Source organism: Phascolarctos cinereus, unplaced genomic scaffold (genome assembly GCF_003287225.1).
Source record: "Phascolarctos cinereus isolate Bilbo 61053 unplaced genomic scaffold, phaCin_HiC Scaffold_4;HRSCAF=312, whole genome shotgun sequence".
In the NCBI taxonomy this organism is placed as follows: domain Eukaryota; kingdom Metazoa; phylum Chordata; class Mammalia; order Diprotodontia; family Phascolarctidae; genus Phascolarctos; species Phascolarctos cinereus.
The window spans coordinates 208,324,544-208,349,408 of NW_027555847.1; the positions used below are offsets into that span (position 1 = coordinate 208,324,544).

Genomic DNA, 24,865 nt, shown 5'->3' on the forward strand with positions numbered 1-24,865 from the left:
TTGCTAGCCAAACGATCCCCAAAATTTTGGGCTTGTTTCCAGATTCTCTTCCTCTCCTCAGGGGTACAACAGGTGGAGAAGAGGACATGCAAATCACCTCAAGAAAGTTCGAATTGTAGGGATACATCCCTGAAGCCCTCAGTAAATTTAGTGGGATCTTCAGAGTATCGACCCAGCCTTTCCTTAATCTGGGTGAAGTCTGAAATGGAGAAGGGAACATGCATCCTAAGTGTCCCATGAGGAGAGACAGGTACTTCCCTCAAAGGAAAAAGCCCTGAAGGCCCTGCTCAGAGCAGGGGCTTGTGAGGGAGGAAGATAGGAAGCCCCACTTCTCATGAGTGAGGGACTGACTGAAAAGGGCCAGCTGAACTGGCAAGGCTGAGGAAGCTGGCTGACAAGGGGGAAGATTACCTGACACTGGAGTAGGAGGAGGGATCAGGGGAGAAGAAGCCACTGCAATACCCTTGTCTGGAGCCTGAGTAGGGGTCACGTCCGAAGTAGAGATCTGGGGAGTTGTTGAGAACCTCATCTGGAGCTTGAGCTGGGTTCTCTTCGGAAATAGGGGCTGGGGCGAGACCCTTGCTCAAGGCCTGAGTAGGAGCAGCCTCTAGAGCAGGGGCTTGGAGGGGAAAATGCAGGAGCCAGAGGAAAAGGGAAGGAGAACCAAGGAAAAGGGGGGATGGGCAAGGAGGTGGTGGCATGGGAAACAAGGAGGGGTAAGGGACAATAGAGAGCAGAAGGAGGGGTCTGGGGAGAATGGGGAGCAGAAGGAAGGGTTGGGGAAGGATGGGGAGCATTAGGAGGGGTCTGGGGGGAATGGGGAACAGCTGGAGAGGCCAGAGGAGAATGCGGTGGAGATAGGTGCTGGGGAGGTGGTGCCGATGGAGGTTGGGAAGATGGGGTTGTCAGAACCCTGGGAGGCATAAGAAGAGGATCATCCAAAAGGGGATCACTCTCCACTAGTGGGGTGGCTCTAGCTATGAGCATCTTACAATCCTTTCTGAGAATGGGGTCTCTAGAAAGCTCAACAAAAGCCATTAAGTAAGAAATCTCCACCCATTTTCTTTCTCTTCCACAATATTTTTCTAACTCTGAGAGAGGGTCTTTACCCGTAATGTCCCAAAAAGGGGCCATACCTCATAATTTTCCAGGTGGTACTGTGGCCAAACGGTGTTCCAAAAATGCACTAGCTTTTTCTTTTTAAGTTCTTTACAGAAGCTAAAATTTTTCCAATTTTGTAAAAGACAGGCCAAAGGCGAATTCTTGGGAATTGAAGAGGATTGACCCATTGGGGGCTCAGGGGAAAGAAAAAAAGAAAAAAATCTAACAGTTTCCCAGTTTCCTGGTGCTGAGAGAACTGAGAGGTGTGGACCTACGCTTCCTGATAGGGAGTCCTTCCTCTGTGGTAAGGAAGGTATTACCCAGGTCCAAGTGCTCCAGCAGAGGCACTGGACTGAAAAGCCTGGGAGCGTCAAGCAAGTTTGAGACAGCCTCATAGCTGTCTGACTTATAGGTACCTGAGAGATCAGGCCCGAAAACCCTTCCAAGGTAAGCTTAGGTAGCTGCTTGGAAATTCCCCTCCCAGCCACAAGAAAAGAAAGGAATTGGGGAGGGGTGAGGCTTACCAGTCGTGGCTGAAGAAGAGTTTGAGATTTGGCAGTGCTTCCCAGTCGGGGAAACATATGAAGAGGTCTAGGACTTTTGGGGTGCTGGAAATCCAAAATCGCGGTACCGGGCCCTGTTGAATGAATTCAACTCAAATCTCCTTCAGCCAGAGGAAAAGTTTACCAGGTGACACCCGTAAAGACCAGAGGGCACGAGAAGTTCTCAGCCTTGTGGGCCTGAGATTCTCAGCATCTGAATAGGGGCCAGGGTGGATCTTAAATACTAAAGTAACTTTGGGAGGCCAGAGAAGGGGGTTGGGAAAAGGGTCTGGGTAAGAATTGTAATTTGGGGAGGTCTGAGAGATTGAATAGACAATGGGAGTAGCTAATGGGAGGGAACAGGAAGGTAGAAGTTTGAAAGGCATCTGCACAAAATCAAAGGGTGGGGCTGGGACTTTCAAAAGGAGATAAGGGGAGTCGATAAGGAACAGTTTGAGACCAGAGAAGGCCTTTCTGGGGCCTATAGACAAAAGGGAGCCAGATTCTTTTAGGGCACATCTGAATAAGATTAAAAGGTAAGGCTAAGTAAGGCTTTCAAAGGGAGATGAGGGTCTGGGCCCTGTGACTCAGGTCAGATTCCCTTTGGGGCAAAGGGCGAAGATCTTGGTTTGGGCCCCACCCCCATCAGTAGCATGTCAAATAGCAGGATCAGAATTTTTGTTTCTAAAGTTCTCAATTAAAATCCCAACTGTATCATTTAGTTTCCTACAAACAGGTTGCTGATAAAAAGTGCTAAATTTGGCTTTAACACAGAAAGGAATTAGACAAAAATGTATAATAGCATAGATTATTAACAAGATAAAAAAGAGAAACAGTTTGGGTAGACAGTTAAATAACCTTGAGGGGCAGCTAGGTGGTGCAGTGGATAGAGCACCAGCCCTGGAATTAGGAGGACCTGAGTTCAAATGGGGCCTCAGACACATAACACTAGCAATGTGACCCTGGGCAAGTCACTTAACTCCGTTGCCTAGCTAAAAAATAAAAATAAAAAAAGAACTTTGAAAATGAAAAATTGGTAAAAAGAAACAATTTCTAAAAATAAATTTTAAAATATTTAAAAAGTTTAAAAATTTTGTTTTATTGATGTCTTTTGTTTTTACATCATCTACATTTCCCATTGTATCCTTCCCTCTTCCTTTTCCAGAATGTCGACATTTGACATAATGAAGTTTTCTTAAAGAGAAAGAAAAAAGGAAAAAAATTACAAAAAAACTGACCAATATATCAAAAAGGTGTTTTGTGGGATGCCACTCAAATTAAAGAACACACAGAGGTATCCAAGGAGAAATAGAAAGTTAATTTATTATTATTATTATTTCAAACCTCGAGATTTGGGTGTTCCTCCACCAGAATACTGTGATGAAAGGAGACACAGACAGAAGCAAAGGACCTGATTAAATACCCTATTGGGCAAATTCCTCCCTCTCACCAACTGTCTAGTATTTGGTTCACAGTCTCAATGTACCATAGAAACTGAAAACAAAACAATGAATACAATATGCATATGTATATTTCTTAATTTGCTGAAGTAATACCAAAGAAGCAATTAAAGATGTGCAGTCAAGCTAGACACTGCACTGTATAGCCAGGTCACCATGACCTAAATATAGCAACAGGTGCATCAACAAAATACAGGGGGGGGCTTCTTCAGGAGTTTCAGGCTTGGCAAACTTTAACTACTTAACAATGGCATGTGTGTGTGGGGGGGAAGGTACTTGGGGTTGAATTCCCGTAAATCAGGTGATTTCTAGTAAATCAAAACTTAGGCCTGTCAGGCTGCTATGCCTGCTTTGAGTCCAATGCAATTTCTGTTTATTCTTCTAAGAAGTTTTCATGGGACCCCTTAACCCACTCAGCCTTATCCCAAACCTTAATTACACTGAGGAGTCTTCACTGGGACATCCCATTCACTCTGAATTTATATGCAGTATTCCACACCCATGATTCTCCTCCTTTGCAAAGAAGCAAGAGAGGTATCTCATACCTCTTCTTTGGGGCCAGGCTTGGTTATTATAATTTCACAACATTCACTTCATATTTACATTATTGTAGTCATTGTATATATTGTTTTCCTGATTCTGCTTACTTTATATTAATTCATATACATTTTCTAATCTTTAGTAATCATAGTCAATAATTTCCTATGTTATCTAATTATATAATACAGTGTATTATTACTTTACATTTATGTACCACACTTTGTTTAGCCATTCTGAGTTTCTATTTTGCTTCAAGTTATTTGCTACCACAAAAAGTTCTGTGATAAATATTTTCACATATATGAAGCTGCCTTTTTGAGATATTAACTTGTAATATTCTCTTTCACTTTTCTGACTCTACACAGTGACACCACTATCCTTTTAATGGATCAAACTTAAAACCTTGGAGTCACCCTTGACTCCTTTCTTTCAGTCTCTGTCAACTTCAAAATGGAACCCATCTTCTTGCCCACTAACCCTTTCCTTCTTCTAGTCATCCCTGTTTCTGCTGAGGGCATCATCTTAATCACATGTAGTTTCATAATCTTGAAGTCATCCTAGATCTTTTCTCTTCCTCACCTACTCCCCATATCTAATCTGTTGCCAAGTCTTGTTGAATCTATATCCAAAACATCTCTTACATCCATGCCTTTCTCTTTACTCCCAGGACCACTACTCTAGTTCAAGTTCTTATTGCCCCACTTCCAGACTATTGGAGTAGATTACTGGTTGGTCTTCATCTTTCTACCCTTTCCCCTCTCTTCCACATAACTGCCTAATAAGCTTCCTAAGTCACAGACCCAGCTATGTCCTTCCCCTGCTCAAAAAACTTTGGAGTCTTTCTAATGCCTCCAAGACAAAATATAGACTCCTCAACCTAGAATTTAAGGTCCCCCCTGTGTGGGACAGCCACCCCAACCCAAATTAAACTCAGAGACTTCTCAACGTGGAAAGTAAAGGTTACCTTTATTACAACCTCGTGAGATGGTTGTCTGCTCCTTTGATACACGTGGAGAGAGAGAGAGAGAGAGAGACAGACAGACAGACAGACAGACAGACACGGAGTAACAGGGGCTGCCTTGTGAAAGCAAATCTCTGTCCACCACGCAAACAAGTTTCCACCCACCACTATCCCTTACCCCCTTAACTGGGGGTGAGCTTACATTCTAAGCTCAAAAGTTTCTTCCTATCCTCTTAATTGGGAGGTGAGGCTTACATTCTAGGCCCGAAATTCAAAGACAAGGAAAGAGGCCAGAAGGGCAGGTTGGGGGTGGGGCAGGGCTTATTCTTTCTGTTAAGTGCTTAAGAATAGGGTCTAAGTGGGGGAGGATTTTGAAAGTAGTAATCAAGAATTATTTGACCCTTTGAGGAGCCTTCACTTCTGAGAGTTCATTTCTCACACTACCTTCTGAACTCATTACCTTCATTACACTGAGAAGTCTTCACTGGGATATCCCATTCACCCCCAATCTAGATTCTATCTACCCTTCCAGGTTTTTTTTCATGTTACTTACTTTCAAAGGTTGCATTTCAATCAAACTAGACTATTAGCTGTACCCTAAACTTAATTCCTTCTACAAAAGGCAACTTTGATAATAAATTATATACTATTTGAACCCACTATTTATCTCTCTTTGCTTTTTTTGAGCTCCTGAAATTTTTATTCCCTGGAATTTATGGTGTTTGCCAGTGGCCTTCCCCTTTGCCTTCTCTTCACTCCTCCCCAGGACCCTTCCCTTTACACCCAGGACAGCCTCTGGGAAGAAGGGAGAGGGACCCTTCTTCATTTGACAAGTTTGTAAAAACCCCATGGGGGGAGCAGGGAGTATGATCTGGTTGTTTATACCACCCAGATGAGCTGGGAATTAGCAACTTTTATATGTATGGTGTCCCCCAATTAGAACGTGAACTGCTTAAATTCAAGTATTGTATACTTTTTTTTTCTATTTGTATCCTTCATGCTTAGCTCAGTGTTCAGAACCTAATAAGCACTTAATAAAACACTTTTTCATTTATTCACTCATTCCTTTCCATTGACCTTTCTGTCTCTTATCAGCTCTACTTCCAGTACCTACGAACCTCAAACAAGCTATACAGTACAATGTAGTTCCTACTAGTGGCCATATTGCAGCTTTGTCAGAATCATGTCTCCCTTGTACACACCTTTGTCATCTACAAATAGAGTTATTTGAATCTCTTATTTGCTAATTAGTCCTTTAATTCCACCCATGTCCTTTTTCACCTTGCCAGAAACAAATATTTGCAATTCTTCAAGGAATATTTAAGAGTGCCAGGAAGTAGTTTCAGAAGTAGCCGTGTCAACTGGCAGTTTGAGAAACCAACCTGGGAGTTGTGAGTGAAGTATCCTGAGTGAAGATGCCAAGTGAGAGTGGTCTCAGTGAGTATGAGTTTGGAATTATTTTGGGAGAGAGAATTAATTGGAGTTCACTCTCACTGGGGAAAGTATGAAGATACAGACACTTTAGAACTATGAAACTTGGAAATCTTCCTGGGATGAGGAGGAGGTACAGATGTTTTCACTGAGCTTGGGCTGGTCATTTAGATACTAATGCTGTCCACAACACGCCCTTAACACACTCAGACATTGGCTGTTTACCAGTGCAGAGTGAACAGTGCTGAAGGATTTTAAAATAAGATCTTGTCTAATTCAATGTATCTGAGCTCTTTTGGGGTTATTGCTAAAGAATGTTCCCTAGGAACAGGGAGAATTGTGACCTGGGATGTGACATCATAGGAGTGAACAGTTTTTATATACCTTCTACGTATATATAGATAGATATAGATATAAATGTGTGTGTGTATATATATATATATATATATATATATATATATTATATATATGTTACAAAAAGTATATTCCTCATTTTTCTTATTATAGTCTCTGTATATCTTTTAAGCTCATTTTGGTCAATACCTTTTAAAACTAGTGACTTTCATCTTTGTCTTTGATTTGTAATATTTTGATCATAATATAGTCAACATCTCTCATAACTATTGATTTTCTATTTATAAACCTATGAGCTTTTCCTTTATAAATATAACTGCTAATTTATTTGGTGCACATATTTGAAAACTGTACAGTGTATTTCAAATTACTTTAAATTTAAGTGCATTAAGATTTGAAATCAACTTTGTCAGATATCATTAGTGAAGTGTCTGTTTTTCACGAACCATGGCCCGATGAATTTTGGTCCAATCTTTCAATTTATTTATTATACTAAATTTTATAAAAGCAAAAGCAAAATAAGCAAAGTATAGATTAGCTAGGTGGCACAGTCCGTAGAGTGCTGGGCCTGGAGTCAGGAAGACTCATCTTTCTGAATTCAAATCTGGCCTTAGATACCTATGTGACAGCTATGTGACTCTAGGCAAGTCACTTAACCCTATTTGCCTCAATTTCCTCATCTGTAAAATGAGCTGGAGAAGGAAATGGCAAACCACTCTAGTATTTTTGCCAAGAAAATCCCAAAGGGGGTCACGCAAAGTCATATACAGCTGGAATAACTCAACAACAATAGCACAGGATTAGAAGTCCAGAGCAACTGAGTTGCTTCTAGGCAAAATCTGACATCTCAAGTCTCCTGGAGTCTTTACTATAGTGAAAATTATGTATTTGCAATGTGAGTTTTAAAAAATTCCTAGGCACTAGCACATTATCATTCTTAGTAAAGTCTGAAATCTCAACTTCCTCTGACTAGTCTTTGGAGCATGATATTTCCCATTCAAATGTCTTTTTTTTAGGAAAATGTTCCCAGTGCACCGCTTTTAAAACTTTGTATAAAAGGGGGAAGCTTCCTGTTGAAAGCAAATGCATTTGTGATTTCACAGTATAATATTGTATTGCTTGCCTTCTCAGTGACTGGGAAAGGTGGGAGGAAGATAGAGAATTTGCAACTCAAAATTGAAAAAAGAAAAGGATTTTTAAGTGAATAAATAGTGAATTTTTTGTTTTTTAAAAAAAGAAAGCATATGAATTTGTAAGAGAATGTGCTCCAAGTTCATCAGGAAAATGTTTTGTTGCTGCTTCTACTATGGCATCTCAACAAATGCTATTGATTCAAATTAATTGTGTCTTCTGGATGACCAGCAAAGGTAACCACATGGTGATGGGGAAGAGCAGAGAAATCTTATGTTATTGTTATAGGCATCCCACTCATGTACAGCAATTAAGGCATATATTCACTGGTCTGATGCTTCAGCAAGCTGCTCACAAGTCCTGTCTCTGGCATCTTCCAAGTGATTTTCTGACATTTCCTAGTGTTGTCTCTTATTCTGTGAAAGACTGAAAAAGCAACCACCTAATCTCTATTCTTTTAGTTTATATCTATTTAAAATTTTTTGTGTTAAAAATTAGATATTAGTATGTTAGATTCTATTTGTTATTCCTTTCTACAACCTTTTTGTTTATTGGAGAGTTCAGTCCAATTATATTTAATGTTACAGTTCTGAATTTTGCCTTTTTAGAAATTTAAAAACGTTGGGTTTTTATTAAACTTTTCAAAATTGCAATCTTAGTAGTTATCATATACAAGTACAGAAAGAAAAAGAGGATTGCATATTACCCTGTAATTTGTCACGCACAGCTTTTAAAAAGACAAATAAAATTTAACACAATAGTGCCCTTCTTCTTGTCTGTGTTCCCTTCTGAAATTCTTTATGCATTCTTAAAATTTCATTAATTTTTTTCTTCTTTTTTCCATCACTGCCACCTGCTCCATAATCTCTTCCATAGCACTCACATCTTCCCAAATAAATGCCATCCCTTGTAATAGATTTACTCAAGCCAAAAAAAAAAAGTGTTGTACTGACCCTGTCTGAAAATGTTTTATGCTATATCTATATCTTGTCCCGAAATGGGAAGCATTTCATCATTAGTCATCTGGAGGTGGAGGTGGTCATTGTATTGGTCAGAATTCTTAAGTCTTTCAAAGCTGTCATCTTTTACAGTGTTAGTCATTATATAAATTGTTCTCTGGATTCTTCTTCATTGTGTACCAGTTCATACAAGACTTTCTAGGTTTCTCTGAATCCATCCCTTTCACATCATTTCTTACAGCAAAATAAAATTCCATCACATTAATGTACCATAATTCGGTCAGCCATCCCCTGATTGATGGATTTTTGTTTCCAGTTCTTTGTAACAACAAAAAGTGACGCTATGAATACTTCTGTATATATGGGTCCTTTCTTTCTATCTTTGATCTCTTTGGAGTATAAGATAAGCAATGTATTACTGGGCCACTTGTTGCTTTCCAAAGTATTTTCCAATTTCTGAATGGTTGGACCACTCTATAGCTCCACCAACAATGAATGCATCAGTCTTCCTTCAGACCCTCCAACAATTGTCATTTACCTTTGTCGTTGTTACCCATCTAGCAGATGTGATATAAAACCTTACATCTGCTTCATTTTGAACTTCTCTTATAATTTAATTCCTCTTATTTTGAGTCATTTGGAGCATTTTTTTCCATGTGCTTGTTGATAGCTTGTATTTCCTCTTTTGAGAATTGCCAGTTGGGATCTTTTGACCATTTGTGGATTGGTAAATGTCTCAGATCTGATGAAGAAAGAGAAGAACCTGAGGTCTGAGAATCTTGTGCTAGAGAAGAGTCTGGAGTCTGAGGCTTTATAGGTGGACTGGCTCAAATCCAACAAAAGGAGATTTTCTCCATTCCAATGGAATGCTGTAGTTTTGTTGTACTGTAGGGAAGGAAGTGATAAACTCCAGGGCAATGCATTGGGATAGGTTAGAGGCAAGAAGGAGGAGAAAGCAAAGTCCAAAAATAAATCACCTAGGGCTCCCTCCCTCCCCATAATGGCTTAGCCTATAGCTCTTTTATCCCTTGGGATTGCCTTACTTCCTGACCTTCTTTCTCTAGACTTTTCCTATATAAAAACCTTTCTGTAATATTCAATAATTTAGCTAATAAAATATTATGAAAGGTCTCACATTTAATTAGTTTATTCCAATTTAAGGTTCCTGTTCTCTTTCAAATATTTTTGAAATTTGTAGGGTTTTTTATTTCTTTTTTTTTATAAAGGCTGCTCAAAGTTTATTAGTTTCTGTTGAGTACAAAGTAAACAAGTTACTGAGGCTGCTGGAAAGCACATACGTGATTCAGATAGTAAAAAAAACAAGCAATAATAGTGTGGTTTCTTTTACTGTTTTTTGGTGTTTTGCTTTTGTTTTCCTTAAAAACACACACACAACACAACTACTTGTACACTTAAGCAGCCTGTCTATTCTAAGGGAATAGGTGGGAGAGAGAAGGGGGGAAAGAGGAGGGGAGGGGAGGGAAGGGGAAATGGGCTCTGATGCCTAGCACACTTCAGAAGGGGGGGAGCAGCAAGGAGGGTGCTGCTGCTCATGCAGAAGGCCCAGTGCTGGTCTCGCTGGGCTCGCTGACATGCCGCTTCCTCGTGGCCTCCTGAGCCAGGTCACAGGTGATCGTACCATGAGCAACCTGGAAAGTTCCTGAGTGCTCTGGGGATTCCATTACAGTTGTCATGAATGGATGACTGGACTTCCCGAAGAAGAAGCTTGCCCACCAGTGGCCTGTCTGATCTGGGAAGACCAGGATGATGGGGGATCACTTCCCCAGAATACTCAGCACTTCCACAGGAGCTGTTGCTGGAAGTGGAACCCAGACGCCTTCGGCAGTAGTCGTGGGTTGCTACGAGTGAACCGCTGGACGGGATTGCTGCCATGTTGTTTGTTCTTATTGTGATGATGTAAACCTTAGTGGCGGCTCCCGAGCAGCCCCTGTCAGACAGTGGGCTGCGGCGGACGATCACGGATGACCCGGCTCGGGGGAAAGGGGCTCTAGGCCACAGAGCCCATTTGTAAAAGAGATTACGGGAGGATACTCCACGGCAATGAAAATGCGAGAGTTATTTGGGTTTCAGGTTTTTTATTTTTTATAAATTCTGTAAAGAACTCTGGTCCTCAAATATCCATTTCAAACCTTCAAAACTACATATTGTGATTTGCTGGAAACTTATTCTGGATTAGTGGCTCATTTTTTTTCCTTTACTAAATTCTAAATTACTATAATTTCCCCCTCCCACAGAGCCATCCTATATAACAAAAAGGTTTTTTAATATAAAAGAAGAAAGAGAAAAATTAGCATAATTAATCAACACATAGAAAGAGTCTGAAAATAAGTTCAATGTAAAGCATTTGTGGATTTGTAGGGCAGGGATGTCTTCTCATATTTCTTCTTCTTTTGGGGGGGGAGCGGCTAGGCAAGGGAGTTAAGTGACTTGCCCAGGGTCACACAGCTAGCTAGTAAGTGCCATGTGTCTGAGGCCGGATTTGAACTTGAGTCCTCCTGAATCCAGGGCCAGTGCTGTATCCACTATGCTACCTAGCTGCCCCCTCATATTTCTTCTTTCAAGCCATGTTTGTCCTTTAGTATTTCTCTACATTCATTTTTTTAATCTGTGTGTGTGTGTGTGTGTGTGTGTATGTGTGTGTGTGTCTGCTTCATGCTTGTTCTTTCCATTTGCATTGTTGTAGTCATTGTGTATATTGTGTTCTTGGCTCTTCTATTGTATTAATTCTGCTTTTAATTCTATTAATGGACATTTTCATGATTTCTATTACATTCAGTCATTTTTCAGTTATATCTGAATCTTGACATTTGGGGTTTTCTTGGTAAAAATGCTACAGTGGTTTGCCATTTCCTTCTCCTTTCATAGTTGAGGAAACTGAGGCAAACAGAGTCAAGGGACTTGCCCAGGGTCACAAGCTAATAAATGTCAGAGGCCAGATTTGAACTCAGGAAGATGAGTCTTCCTGACTCCAGGCCTGGTGTCCTGGCTACCATGCCATCTAGCTGCCCCTATTATAGGGAGATTATTGTAACCTCCATATATATGATTTTGAATTTATTTTCCTTTAGTCATTTTTAATCTTTTATTAAATGTTTAACATTAACATTTAACATTAGACAACCAACTAAATATGCTTAGTAACAGCTTTAATTTAGTATGATTAATGTCAACACTTAAAGAATAAATAATTTTTTAGTCACTCCCTCTAAATCCTTACCAGGATTCTTGTCCATCCATTTTCATTCATTTTTCCTCTTATATGGTCATGAGTGTATACTGTATTCTTTTAGTTCTGTGCTTTTCACTTCATATTATTTCATAATATACTTGTCCATTTTAATTGTGTTATAGATTACCATTACATTAATGTGTAATTAATTAATTAATGTGTAACCTATTTGACTATTATTATTCTCTTCTTTCTCTGTCTTTGTCTCTGTCTTTCTGTCTGTCTCTGTCTCACACACACATGCACACACACACACACACATACACACTTCACACCTCATTCTCTCCCTATCCCTGCTGCCTGCGAACATATTCAAATCTCTTTATCTTTAAAAAAAAAACTTGCCATATCCTACCATACCTTTTTTTATTGTCCTTAGCATTCTACCTCTATATTAGCTTATTCTGACCTTTGCCACCTTCGATACTATGTTTATTTGATCATGCCATGTGTTTGCTGTATTTATCTTCCTTTATGTGTTCTTTCTTCCATCTTCAGTTTACACTTTTATTATTACCTAGATATAATAATTGGATTTTTTTCCTGTTTGTATCCTTGGGATTTTATTCCTTAGAGATCAGCTCTTGGTAAAGTTTTTCATACTATTCTTGTGTAGAAGGTAGAGAGCTGTGAGCTAGACAATAAATCAATTAGATTCAGAACTGGTTGGACAGCTGGGCTTAGGGGTGATTAATAGTTAGTAGTCAGCATATCAGGAGGTATGCAAAGGAGTACTCCAAGGAGTCTGTTCTTGGCCCTGTGTTATTTAATATTTTTGTCAATGGAAGGGTATCATGGCCTGTTCCTGGAACTTCTGCTAACCAGGAAGACTGAACTGGAGTCCTGAACCATAGTAAGCTAAATCTACACTACATCCATCATCAAAATGAGAAGTCCCCAGGAATAAGACATCATGTTTGTTTGTTTGTTTTTTTAATTAATTAATTAATCAATTTTTAGGTTTCATCATTCACTTCCATAAGATTTTGAGTTCTAAATTTTCTATCCCTTCCTTCCCTCCCTCCTCCCCTCAAGATAGCGTGCAATCTGATATAGGAGGCACCATCATGTTGCCTAAGGAGGGGACAACTGGTCCAAGTTGGAAATGGGGCAGGTGGAAGCTTCCTTGCTGATCACCAGAGGGATCCAACCTGCATGAGATAGGAAGCCTGAGTCCTAAAAAGCTATTTTTGACATTGATTTCGATAAAGGCATCAAAGACATACCCATCAAATTTGCAAATGACACAGAATTGAATAAGATGAAATTCAGTAGTGATATATTTTAAGCCTTACACTTGACTACAAAAAGATCAATTTCTCCAGTACAAGCTGAGGGAGGCATGAGTAGTTTGTTTGATAAAGACCTGGTAGTCATAGTGTCCTGAAATATTAGTCAGACTCAGATATTAGTAGACTCAATATTAGTCAGCAGTGCTGATATGGCAGTCACAAGAGCTAATATAATCTCAGGCTATATCAAGAGAGGCGTAGCTTCCAGGAATAGGGAGGTGTCAATCCCTCTGTACCCTGTCCTCTTGAGACCTAATCTGGCCTACAGAGTTTTATTCTGTGTCATAATTTAAGTGTGATACTGGCTTATCAGTCTTCAGACTGATAAACTGGAAAATACGCAGAAGAGACGAATTACTCTGCAAAGAGCCTTGAGTTTACATCACATGATGACTGACTGAAGGAACTGGAAAGGTTTAGTCTAAAGAAGAGGAGGTCCTGGGAGGATGTGATCACTGTGTTCAAGCATTTGAAGGGCTTTGATGTAGAAGGATTAGACATATTTTGTTTGACTTCAGAAGGAAGAACCAGAAGCAATGGATGGATGTTGCAAAGAGACAAATTGAGGCTAGATATTAGGCAAAATTTTCTAGGAGTCAGAGCTTTTCAAATAGGGAAGGGGTAGACTCCACAGGTGGTAGGTTTCCCTACCTTGGAGGCTTTCAGGTAGAAGGGGATGCCTTTCACACATGGGTTGAATTTGTTGGCTTGGAAACTCCCTTCCATCTGCTAAATGCTATTCTGTGAACTTTCCATGTTTTTTAGACTGTCTTCCTCTATAGAATTTTTAGACCACTGGATTCTTCCTTTTGATTCTTTCCCTGAATTCTTTGAAATCCATTCTCTCAAAATTTGGGGCCTGTGTCAGGCTATGCCAGGTTTTCCTCTCCTTGTTTCTTTGGGGAGTGTGATGTGCCCTTCTTTGTTCCAACCAAACAGTTTTACTGGCTTATTTCCTGAGCACACCTTGAGTGGACTTAGTTTTAGAAATGTATCTTTTCACTTAGGGCAAAAATGAAGGTTTGGTTTTTCAGGGTTTTTTTGGGAGGGGCAGCATTTTGTGACACAGAAGACAGTCTGGGGTGCAGGTGTAGTAGAGGTTGAGTTAGGAGGACACTGGGACAGGATCCTTTGGGGAGAACAGCTGGGCTGAGATGTACTTCTCTGAACCATATTAATCTTGAGGAGAGATAGCCTTAGAGGGTACCCCAGAAACAAAGCTCAGGTTTCTCTTAGAAGGAGGAATTGCTTTTTATGATCAAGGGAGAAACAGGATATTTCATTGAATGAGGAACTCTGGGGTTAGGGCACCAGTTGGTCTAGGAGGGAAGGGATGCTTCATTTGGCCAGGGACTAATAAGCTTCAATTGGCCAGGGGCTATCAAAGTCCAGCAAGGTCTCTAGGGTATTACATCTCTACATGTTACTGCTCTTTCAGTGGCAGTGAGCCTGTGGGGTTAGGGATGATCATTCTCCTACCCCAACCACAGTCCTCTCCCAGCCTGCTTCCTTACCTCCTTTTTAAAAACATTTACTTAATATTTTATTTTTCCCTAGTTACATGTAAAAATAATTTTTAACATTTGTTTTTTAAAATTTTGAGTTCCAAATTCTCTCCTTTCCTCCCTCCCCACCCCACCCCCATTGATAAAGCAAGCATTTCAATATAGATTATACATGTGTAGTCATGCAAAACATTTCCATATCACTCATGTTGTGAAAGAAAATACAAACAAAAAAAAAGCCCTCAAGAAAAATAAAGTAAAAAAAAAAGTATATGTCAGTTCTTCCTCTGGGGATGGATAACATTTTTCATCATAAATCCTTCATTGAATCATTGTAGTGCTGAGAATAGCGAAGTCATTCACAGCTGATTGTCTGATAACGTTGCTGTTACTTTGTATGCAGTACATTTCACATTGTATCTGCTCATGTAAGTCTTTCCGGGTTTTTCTGAGAGCATCCTGTTCTCTATTCCTTATAGCACAATAGTATTCCGTCATAATCACATGCCACAATTTGTTCAGCCATTCCCCAATTGATGGGCATTCTCTCTATTTCCAATTCTTTGCCACCAGGAAAAAAAAAGCTGCTATAAATATTTTTGTATGTATAGATCCTTTTACTTTCTGTTTTTTATCTGTTTTTGAATACAGACTTAGTAATGGTTTACATGGTTTTAAGTATGCCCTTTGGGCATAGTTCCAAATAGCTCTACAGAATGGTTGGATCAGTTCACAACTCCACCAACAATGAATTAGTGTTCCAATTTTCCCACATCTTCTCCAACATTTATCATTTTCCTATTTCATCATATTAGCAAATCTAATAGGTATGAGGTGGTAGTTCAGAATTGTTTTAATGTGTATTTCTCTAATCACTAGTGATTTAGAACATTTTTCATATGACTATATATGTATATATATGACTTTAATTTCTTCATCTGAAAACTGTTCATATCCTTTGACCATTTATCAATTGGGGAATGACTTGTATTCTCATAAATTTGACTCAGTTCTCAGTTTTAGAGGTGAGGTCTCTGATAAAATGTCTCTGATAAAGAGACACCAACTGTAAAAATTGTTTCCCAGCTTTCTGGTTTCCTTCTAATCTTGATTGCATTGGCTTTGTGCAAAACCTTTTTAATTTAATGTAATCAAAATTATCCATTTTCATTTCATAATGTTCTCTGTCTCTTGTTGGGTCACAACTTTTTCCCTTCTCCATAATTTGCTTATGGTATCACCATTTATGTCTAAATCATATACCCATTTTCATTTTATCTTGGTATAGGATGTAAGATGTTGGTCTATGCCTAGTTTCTGCTATACTATTTTCCAATTTTCCCAGCAGTTTTTGTTAAATAGTGAATTCTTATCCCAGAAGCTGGAGTCTTTGGATTTGTCAAACAGTAGATTACTATCGTCATTGACTACTGTGTCTTGTGTACCTAACCTATTCCAGTCATCCACCACTCTATTTCTTAACCAGTAGTACCGAGTAGTTTTGGTGATTGCTGCTTTATAATACAATTTAAGATCTGGTATGGGTAAGCCACCTTCCCTTGCATTTCTTTTCATTAATTCCCTTGATATTCTTGACCTTTTGCTCTTCCAGATGAATTTTGTTGTTATTTTTTCTAGCTGTATAAAATAATTTTGGTAGTTTGATTGGTGTGGCACTGAATAAGTAAAACTGTGCATACCCTTTGATCCAGCAATACTACTACTAGGTCCATATCCCAAAGAGATCATAAAAATGGGAAAAGGACCCACATGTACAAAAATATTTATAGCAGCTCTTTTTGTGGTGGCCAAGAATTGGAAATTGAGGGGATGCCTATCAACTGGGGAATGGCTGAATGAGTTTTGGTATATGAATGTAGTGGAATACTATTGTTCCATAAGAAATGATGAGCAGGTGGATTTCAGAAAAACTTAGAAAGACTTACATGAACTGATGCTGAGTGAAGTGAGCAGAACCAGGAGAATGTTGTACATGGTAACAGCAACATTATGATGATGACCAACTTTGATAGACTTAGCTCTTCTCAGAAATACAACAATCTAAGACAATTCCAAAAAACTCGTGATGAAAAATGCTATCCACATCCAGAGAAAGAACTAGGGAGTCTGAATGCAAATCAAAGAATACTATTTTCTCTCTCTTTTCTTTCTTTCTTGTGGTTTTTCCCTTTCATTCTGATTATTCTTTCACACGACTAATGTGAAAATATGTTTAATATGATTGTACATGTATAGCCTCTGTCAGATTGCTTGCCATCATGCCGAGGTGGGAGGAGGAGAGAGAAAAAAGTTGGAAATCAAAATCTTATAAAAGTGAATGCTGAAAACTATCTTTACGTGTAATTGGAAAAAATAAAATACTATTAAGTGAATATTTATTACTTATATTAATACTATTAAAAGAAAAAAACACTAAATGAATACTCAAAAAATGGTTGAATCAGTTCACAACTCAACCAATAGTGCATTGTCTCATCAGTTTCATTCACATACCACAACTTGTTCAGCCATTCCCCAGTTGATGGGCATTCCCTCAAATTCCAGTTCTTTACCACCACAAAAAGAGCTGCTATAAATATTTTTTGTACATGTGGGTCCTTTCCCCTTTTTTATGATCTCTTTGGAATACAGACCTAGTAGTACTATTACTGGAACAAAGGGTATGCACAGTTGGCTTTTTTTTTTTCAATTTTCAGGCAATTGGGGGTAAGTGACTTGCCCAGGGTCACACAGCTGGTAAGTGTCAAGTGTTTGGTTTGAGGTCAGATTTGAACTCAGGTCCTCCTGACTTCAGGGCCAGTATTCTATCCACTGTTCCACCTAGCTGCCCCATAGTTGGCATTTTTTAAAGGAAGGGCTTTAGAGAGAGCTCAGGCATATCACTGCCTTTCCTTGATTCTGCCCCCCTCCTACTTCCTGCTCCCAAGGTCTACTTTGCCTCTACCTCCACTGGGTTGGGGGGAGAGGAAGCAGGAGGAGGAGCGGATTCTCCATGGCTGGTGGAAAGTATTTGACTGCTTTGTGAAGAAAGCTGAGGGGAGAAAGGTAGCACTCCCATGTGGGTACCTGAGGAAAAGTTATCACCTGACTGGCCCTATTGAGCATTCTGTTTAGTGCCTTCCTTATTATTTTCCTTTTCCCTGAAGAGCCCTTTACCCCAAAGCTCTACCTGATCAATTCCTATCATTCTTTCAAGACTTAACTCAAATGCCAGCTCCTGATGCAAATACAGTAGTAGTAGTAGTGGTGGTGGTGGTGGTGGTGGTACTAGTAGCAGTAGTGGTAGAGCGCAATTTATTATTAATTAAGGTCTACAAAGAACTTTACATATATATGTAATATATACATGTACACACACACACACACACACACACATGTATTATTTTGTAGGCTCCCTAAGGACAGGGACCATTTCATCTTTGAATCCTCCAGTTCCTTGGACAATCTCTAGTAGTAGATGCTTGATAAATGTTTATTGATTGATCTATAAATCTTCCTACATCTGTGAGGTAGATATTGTATACGTTATTATGTCTATTTTACAGACAAAGAAGCTGAGGTGCAGGTGAAATGACTTGCCCATGATCACATAGCAATTCTACTACTTTCCCTCCTCTACTGTGATTTCTCTCTTCTCTTAACTCTCATGGTGTTTTATACTAGCAATCCTTGTGCTAGAGTTTCTCTCTTCCCACTTCTCTGGCTCACTGCATTCATCTGGATAAAACCTGGTTACTTCAGAACCTGGCATTCTTTTTTCCTTCAATTTTAAAAAACATTTGTATTTAAAGTTTTGAGTTCCAAATTCTATCCCTCTCTGCTCCCTTGAGACAGTAAGCAATCAGACATAGGTTATGCATGTACAATTATGTAAAACATTTCCATATTTGTCATTTTGTGCAAGATGACTGAAATAAAAGAAAAAAAATGAAAGAAAGAAAGTGAAAAATAGCATGCTTCAGTCTGTATTCAATCAATATCAGTTCTTTCTCTGGGGGCAGTTAGTATGCTTCATCATTAGTCCTTTGGGATTGTCTGGGATCATTGTATTGCTGAGAATAGCTAATTCATTCACAATTCCTCATCAAACAATATTGCTGTTACTGTGTATAACGTTCTCCTGTTTCTGTTCGCTTCACTATGCATCAAGAACCTGGCATTGTCAAAGGTACATATGTACTTTACAAGTATTCAGATTCACAAGGCTTCAAAACTTAGAATGATTTTATTTACATAATAAAGGACATAGGATTCATATCCAAGTCCATAGAGTCAAAAGATATTCATCTTGAATCAACAGGCCTTGGCAACAGTTAGATATTGAGGGTGAGAGATAGTGAGGAGTCTAGAATGATTCCTAGGTTGTTTTTACCTGAGGGCCTGAGGGCCTGGGAGGATAATTGCCTTCTACAAAAATGGGGAAGGTAGGAGGGAGAGAGAGTTTAAGGGGAAAGATTTGTTAATATATGTTGAATTTTAAGATGTCTCCTGGACATCCAGTTTGAGATGTCTGAAAGGTAGTAGGAGATTCAAGATTGGAGGTCAGCAGAGAGATTGAGGAAGGAAAAGTGATTTGAGAATCCAGCATATGGATGGTAATTAGTGAGTCATCGAGGAGGACTCACAAAGGTTCCCTCTCATGGAGTAGCTAGCAATAGCAGAGGGTAACGAAACATGGAAGAACATCAAGCAGAGAGAGGTTGACATGGAGAAGTAAACCCTGGCCCTCCCCCTTGCTGAGGACCCACCCAAAGAAGTATTGAATGTCATAGTGACTAAATAGGTATGTGGGGGAATCTCAAATGGATGGATGAATATCTTTTGACTCTATGGACTCTGGCTGAAAGAGAGCTTGGGTCAAATTCATTCGGGCAGGACCTGCCATTCAAAGCGCTTCATAACCTAGACACCTCCTACACCTTACTCCCCACCATACACTCTAATATCCAGTAACAACTGGCATCCAGGCAGTTCCACAATCTAGATACTCTCATCTCTGGGCTCTGGGAAGCCTCTGGCTGTCCCTCATGTTTGGAAAGCTCTCTCTCTTCATCTATGCCTACTGCCTTCCCTGGCTTCCTAAAGTCCCACCTAAAATCTTATTTTCTACATAAAGTCTTTTCCAACCTCTCTCAATTCTAGCACCTTCTGCTTCCTAATTATTTCCTATTTAGACTGTACGTAGCTTGTTTGTACATATTTTTTGTTGTTGTTGTTGTTGTCTCACCAGTTAGATAGTGAGCTCCTTAAGGACAGGGACTATCTTTTGCCTGTCTCTGAAATCCCTGTGCTTAGCACAGTGCCTGGCACATAGTAGGCATACTAGGTGCTTAATAAATGTTAATTGATTGTCCTCTGCTCCCAGCAAGCACCAAGTCCTCAAAGCTGTCTTAGCTCCACTTGTTGCTTGATTCTCCGCCAGCAGATGGTGCTAATTACTAGATCTCAAGGGGCTGGCCCACAGAAAAATGCTGTTGGAAGCTTAGCTATAATTTTTGCAATTCTTATATGTTACCAGGGCATTGAGAGCCTCTGGCTGACAGAAATTTCTGTGGCTGGCATCAGGATAAGAAGCATGAAAAACCTCCTCAGATGTAGGGATATAGGGCAAGAACAGAGAAGCTTCTTTGCCAACCAAGCTGCTGAAGGGCTGTTAGTGCCCTTGAAATTCATCCCTTAAAGTCAAAGCACTGCTTGCCTCACCCTAATTATGGCCTTGTCGGTCTATAGAAACCTTTTGCTGTTTGTATATAGGTCCCAAGGGCTCATCCCACACACAAAGAATATCTGCGCGGCTGACAGAACAGGTACTTCACTATGTTATACTCAAAGGTTTGGTTTATTTTACACCAGATCAGTTCATGTAAGTTTATAGTCAATTTCCTCCTGCCCGCCCCCATACTGCCTCCATAGCTCACCTGGTTGCTGGTGTCCAGTGTGCACCGGTAAACCCATCTGGAGGAGAGGAGATGTATGCAGGAACTCACTTTTAAGTTTTTTTTTCAATGAAGTCATTTCATTTATATATATTAATAGGATTGTAATTCAATGACATAAACAATGAAAATACCTCTTCTGTCAATTGCATTAAAATTTTGAGACAAAGTCCTCCTTAAAATGAAAAAATAAAATTTGTTTTCTACCTAGTAAAACCTAGTCTTTCTTTAATCCTTCCAACACTATCACCTTGCACTGGTCTCCTAGAGGAATAACTAAGGAGCTGGGTTCCGTAGAAATCCCTTGACTGATAGCTGGGCCTGATTCCACCTCTCTCTGTAAAAGGGAGTTCCTCGAGCACTTCCAGGACCAAACTTTACAGCTGTTAACAGAGGGTAAATATTGTTAGTTGACTTTGCTTTAGATTCAATGACTTCTACTGCATATTGCTTAAATTCCTTCTCCTTTTCGAGAGCAAGAGCTTCAGTCTCTCTGTAATATTCCAAATCTTTTTCCACTTGTTGCTTTAAATTAACCTTCTTTTCAGCTATTTGCTGAATGATGAATGTTTGTGTCGTCTTCTTTTCCCTCATTTGCTTTTCGCTGCTTTCCCTCTTTGTGCTTCCAAAACAACTGATCTGCCTTAACGAGAGCTTTCAGGGTTTCTTCAGCTTCTTTTTTAATTGCTTTTTATGATCCTTTTTACTTTCGATCACTGCATCTCTATGTTCTTCAATCTCTTTTATTTTTTCTTTCTCTCTTTCTTCTTTTTCTTTTTTGGCCTGTACTTTTCAGCCTCATCTTCTGCAGTATCTCTGGCAATAAGCTCATCTTCATTGACAAGTTTCAAGTTCATTCAGGAAGTTAAAAATCGTTTCTTTACATTCTTCCATCAGCTTGAAAGTTTCAGCATCTTTTTCTCTTCTAATATTTGCCAGACCCTTCTTTGCTCTAATTTTTTCATCTTCCTCCTCTCGTTGTTCCTCTATCACTCTGATTATATTACTATTTTTCCTAGTTTCAAGAAGAACTCTCTTGCATTCGAGCAAAGGTCTTGGCTTGGGCCCGTACCCCATCAGTTTGAGTAGGCAAAACTGCTTATATTCGAATAGGCTCACATCTACTGCCTCCTGGCTCTTCCTCTCTCTTTTTCTCCTTTGAATTAACATAATTTTTTTATAGACATAGGAAAGTTTAACAGCAGAGAAAGTTTCTTATTTCTTCCCTTCCTAAACAGACATTCTGTCCACTGCCTGCCCCAAATGATCCACAGCTCCATCTTGATAAGCAATTGTTGGGTGCAGAGATATGATACACTGAACCATTTCTTTTATTCCTAGGGGAGAATAGCTAGCCTGGAATATTCGTACCCCTGCTTTTTCCTTGATTTTCAATGTTCTCCTTTTCAGAGAAAATGTTTATTTTTCTTCGCATCCCCAAGAGGGCATCCATCATCCTAGTTCTTGAACTTTTTGTAGTTGAGTCCTGCAAGCCTTGTTGCTTCTGGAAACCAGGGTGGGGAGGTTGGGAAGGGGGAATCTTTCTCCTGTGCCTTGTGTCTTTGCTCTCAGGGATGTTGTTGAGCCCATGCTTCTTCAGCCTGCTGAGGTTTTGAGGTTTTTCAGGAGTCCCGTTAAGACTGACAATCATTCTCAGAACTGGGCTGCTATGTAACAATAATAATAACAGCAACAATAACACATGATAATAATATAATATTTATATAGAGCTTTAAAGTTTGCAAAATGCATTGCAGATGTTATCTCATTTTTTCACAAGCACCCTGGAGGATAGATACAATTATTATCCCCATTTTACAGATGAGAGAGGTGAAGTGACTTGTCCAAAGTTACATAGCTAATGAGTGTGAGGTAGTATTTGCACTGAGGACTCCCTGACTCCAAATCCCTCTGGTCATTGTACAACCTAGCTGCCAATATCCTGACTCTCTTGAAGAGCATATTTGTTGCCTGCAACCAGATTGTACACCGAACGGAGAGGCGTGAAATAACTTATGACATGGGCCAGGCAGAGTAGAATTACTGACTCAGTTTATTCATCTGAGGGCACAGAATATATAGGGAAGATGTAGCCTAACTTCAAAGAGTCCTCCATGTGAGATACTCCCCAGAACATCTGCTGAGGATGTAACAATCATGAATTTCCTCCTTATCAGGGTTCCTAGATTGGGCTGTAGATTCCAAGGTTTTCCCAGGCGCCTTGGTGCCACCTGCATAGAGGAGTAAATACGTAAATCTAAGGTTCAAAGAGAGAGAAGGGATGTCTCAGAGACCTCTTTATCAGGAAGGAATTTGGGAGCCGTACCACTTAATCCCTGAGCCCTTTGGGGTGAAAGCCTGAGCAGAGGTCAAACTCTGCCTTGGATCTTAAACCCTTATCAGACTCTTAAGATCGGCCCTCAACACATATTTATGATATCCACCATGAATCTTCTCTATAGTTTTGCAAGCTTTTTCTCTCATTTTTTTTTTACTACTGAAACACATTTTCTTTTTCTTTTTTCTCAGTAGTTTTTTCATTAACAATCATTTATTTTCTCTCTCTTCCACCCCCTTCATTGAAAGGAAAAAAAATCCTTTTGACAAATATTCATAGTCAAGCAAAACAAGTTTCCTCATTGTGTATATTCAAAGATGTGTGTCTTACTCTGCATCTTCACTCTTCTCTCTCAGGGGAAGGGTCACATGCTTTATCATCAGTCTTCTCAATTCATGGCGGGTCATTGCATTGGTCAGAGTCCTCAAGTCTTTTTAAGTTGTTCTTCTTTACAATGTTTTTATCTTATAAATTGTTCTCCCACGAACCACATTTTGCAACTTTTTTTAAACCAGCCTCCTCTGTACTCACTGTGCAGTGAAGTCACACAGGTTATATATCTATTGATTTAACTTGGAGGTTGACATTGAGTTCTTTACAGAAATCTTCCTCTGCAACAAATATTGGCCCCAAAGCTGCAGTTCCTATATTAACATGGTCTTTTTGCTATTACTTATCATGAGATGATCACATATCCCTTTAAATAATGTTTTTGGTTGCTTCTGAAATGATGGTTTGGTTACTTTGGGATAAAGCCAATTCTACAAACTCTCTTCTATCTGCCTCTTCAATGAGCACTTATGAATCATTCTGTTTATAAAAACATCTTTGTCTTCTAGTTTCGTTTAGAGGTGAGAATGTCAAGACTGATAAGATTCACTTCCTAGAGCACTATGTCACCTGGCCATGTAACTCACAGGTAGAATACCAACAGTTATGCTAATGTGTATAGCCATTCTTAAATCTGTGACTCTTAGCACCCTATACCCCTTGTTCCACCAGTCTTTCTGCTATCGTCACTGAAGAAGTCAAAGGAAGGCCCTGATGACTGAAACCCATTTTGTCTTTTTCTTTTCTTCCTTGGAGTTTCCATGCTCAAAAAGTCCATCAACAAATGGCCAGACTGGGAATGATGGGTCTTTCTATACTTAGTAGGCTGGACCTTGGAAAGCAGATGTAGTCATAGCTGGCATACTTCATAACCTCCAAAAATCCAGGATTAACTCCACAACACCAGTTTTGGAAGTAGGTTCCTATAGAGTAGGACTTTGTGGAGAAATGTGTTCACAAACAAATACAAGGTAATTTGAAGAGTGAAAAAACACTAACAACTGGGTTGGGGGTAGGGGGAGACTTCTAGGAAAGGCTTGGTGGAGGAGGTAATGCCTCAGGTGGATCTTGAAGGGAAGCTAAGGATTCTAAGAGACAGAGGACAGGAGAGAGAACATTTTAGGCAGGTGGAACAGCCTGTGTAAAAGAATAGAGGTGGGAAATGCCCATAGAAAAGACTCAGAGTGGGGGGCAGAGCCAAGATGGCGGAGTGAAAGCAGTGACTTAATTGAACTCTCCTCCAAACCTCTAAACAAATTCTGAAGCAGCAGAATCCACAAAAAGACAGAGTGAAACAAATTTCCAGCCCAAGACAACCTGGATGATTGATCAGAAAGGTGTATCGTGCCGGGCTGGGGCTCACAGGCCGCAGTGAACCTGGAGCAGGCCTCAGAGGACTGAATCTCTGGCAGCTGTGGAGGTTTACAGACTCCTCAATCCACCAATGCCAAAGACAACTTAGAAGGTCAGTGGGAAAAGTCTGTTTCTGTTGATGCTCAGAGAGGAAGGCAGGGTTTCAGCTTCCTTCCCCAAGAGCATGGCCCGGGGTGGGGCAGCTGCTTCCTGAGCTTCCTGCCCACAGACTGAGGGGGAATCCAGTGGCTGATCAGAGAGGGATTGCAGGGATCTCTTTGCCAGTGCTGAGGCAGGAATCTCTTGCTTTACCTGTGTTTGGATTTGGGTCACAGTTCTGGGTGGCAGTGCTGGGGTAAGG

The 24,865-nt window shown here is 39.8% G+C and overlaps 1 protein-coding gene and 2 pseudogenes across 1 annotated transcript in view; 1 reads left to right on the top strand and 2 right to left on the bottom strand.

Annotated features, from left to right (window-relative positions):
* The first annotated feature begins 5,897 nt into the window (after window positions 1-5,897).
* TMC5 (transmembrane channel like 5) overlaps window positions 5,898-24,865 on the top strand; it is a 104,229-nt gene continuing 85,261 nt past the window's right edge. The window contains exon 1 of the mRNA XM_020965266.2: window positions 5,898-6,041. The gene's annotated coding sequence lies outside the window, so the exon portion shown is untranslated. The remainder of the gene's footprint in view (window positions 6,042-24,865) is intronic.
* On the bottom strand, window positions 9,949-10,554 carry LOC110193452 (pancreatic progenitor cell differentiation and proliferation factor pseudogene; annotated as a pseudogene).
* LOC110193501 (cilia- and flagella- associated protein 210 pseudogene) lies at window positions 20,687-22,138 on the bottom strand (annotated as a pseudogene).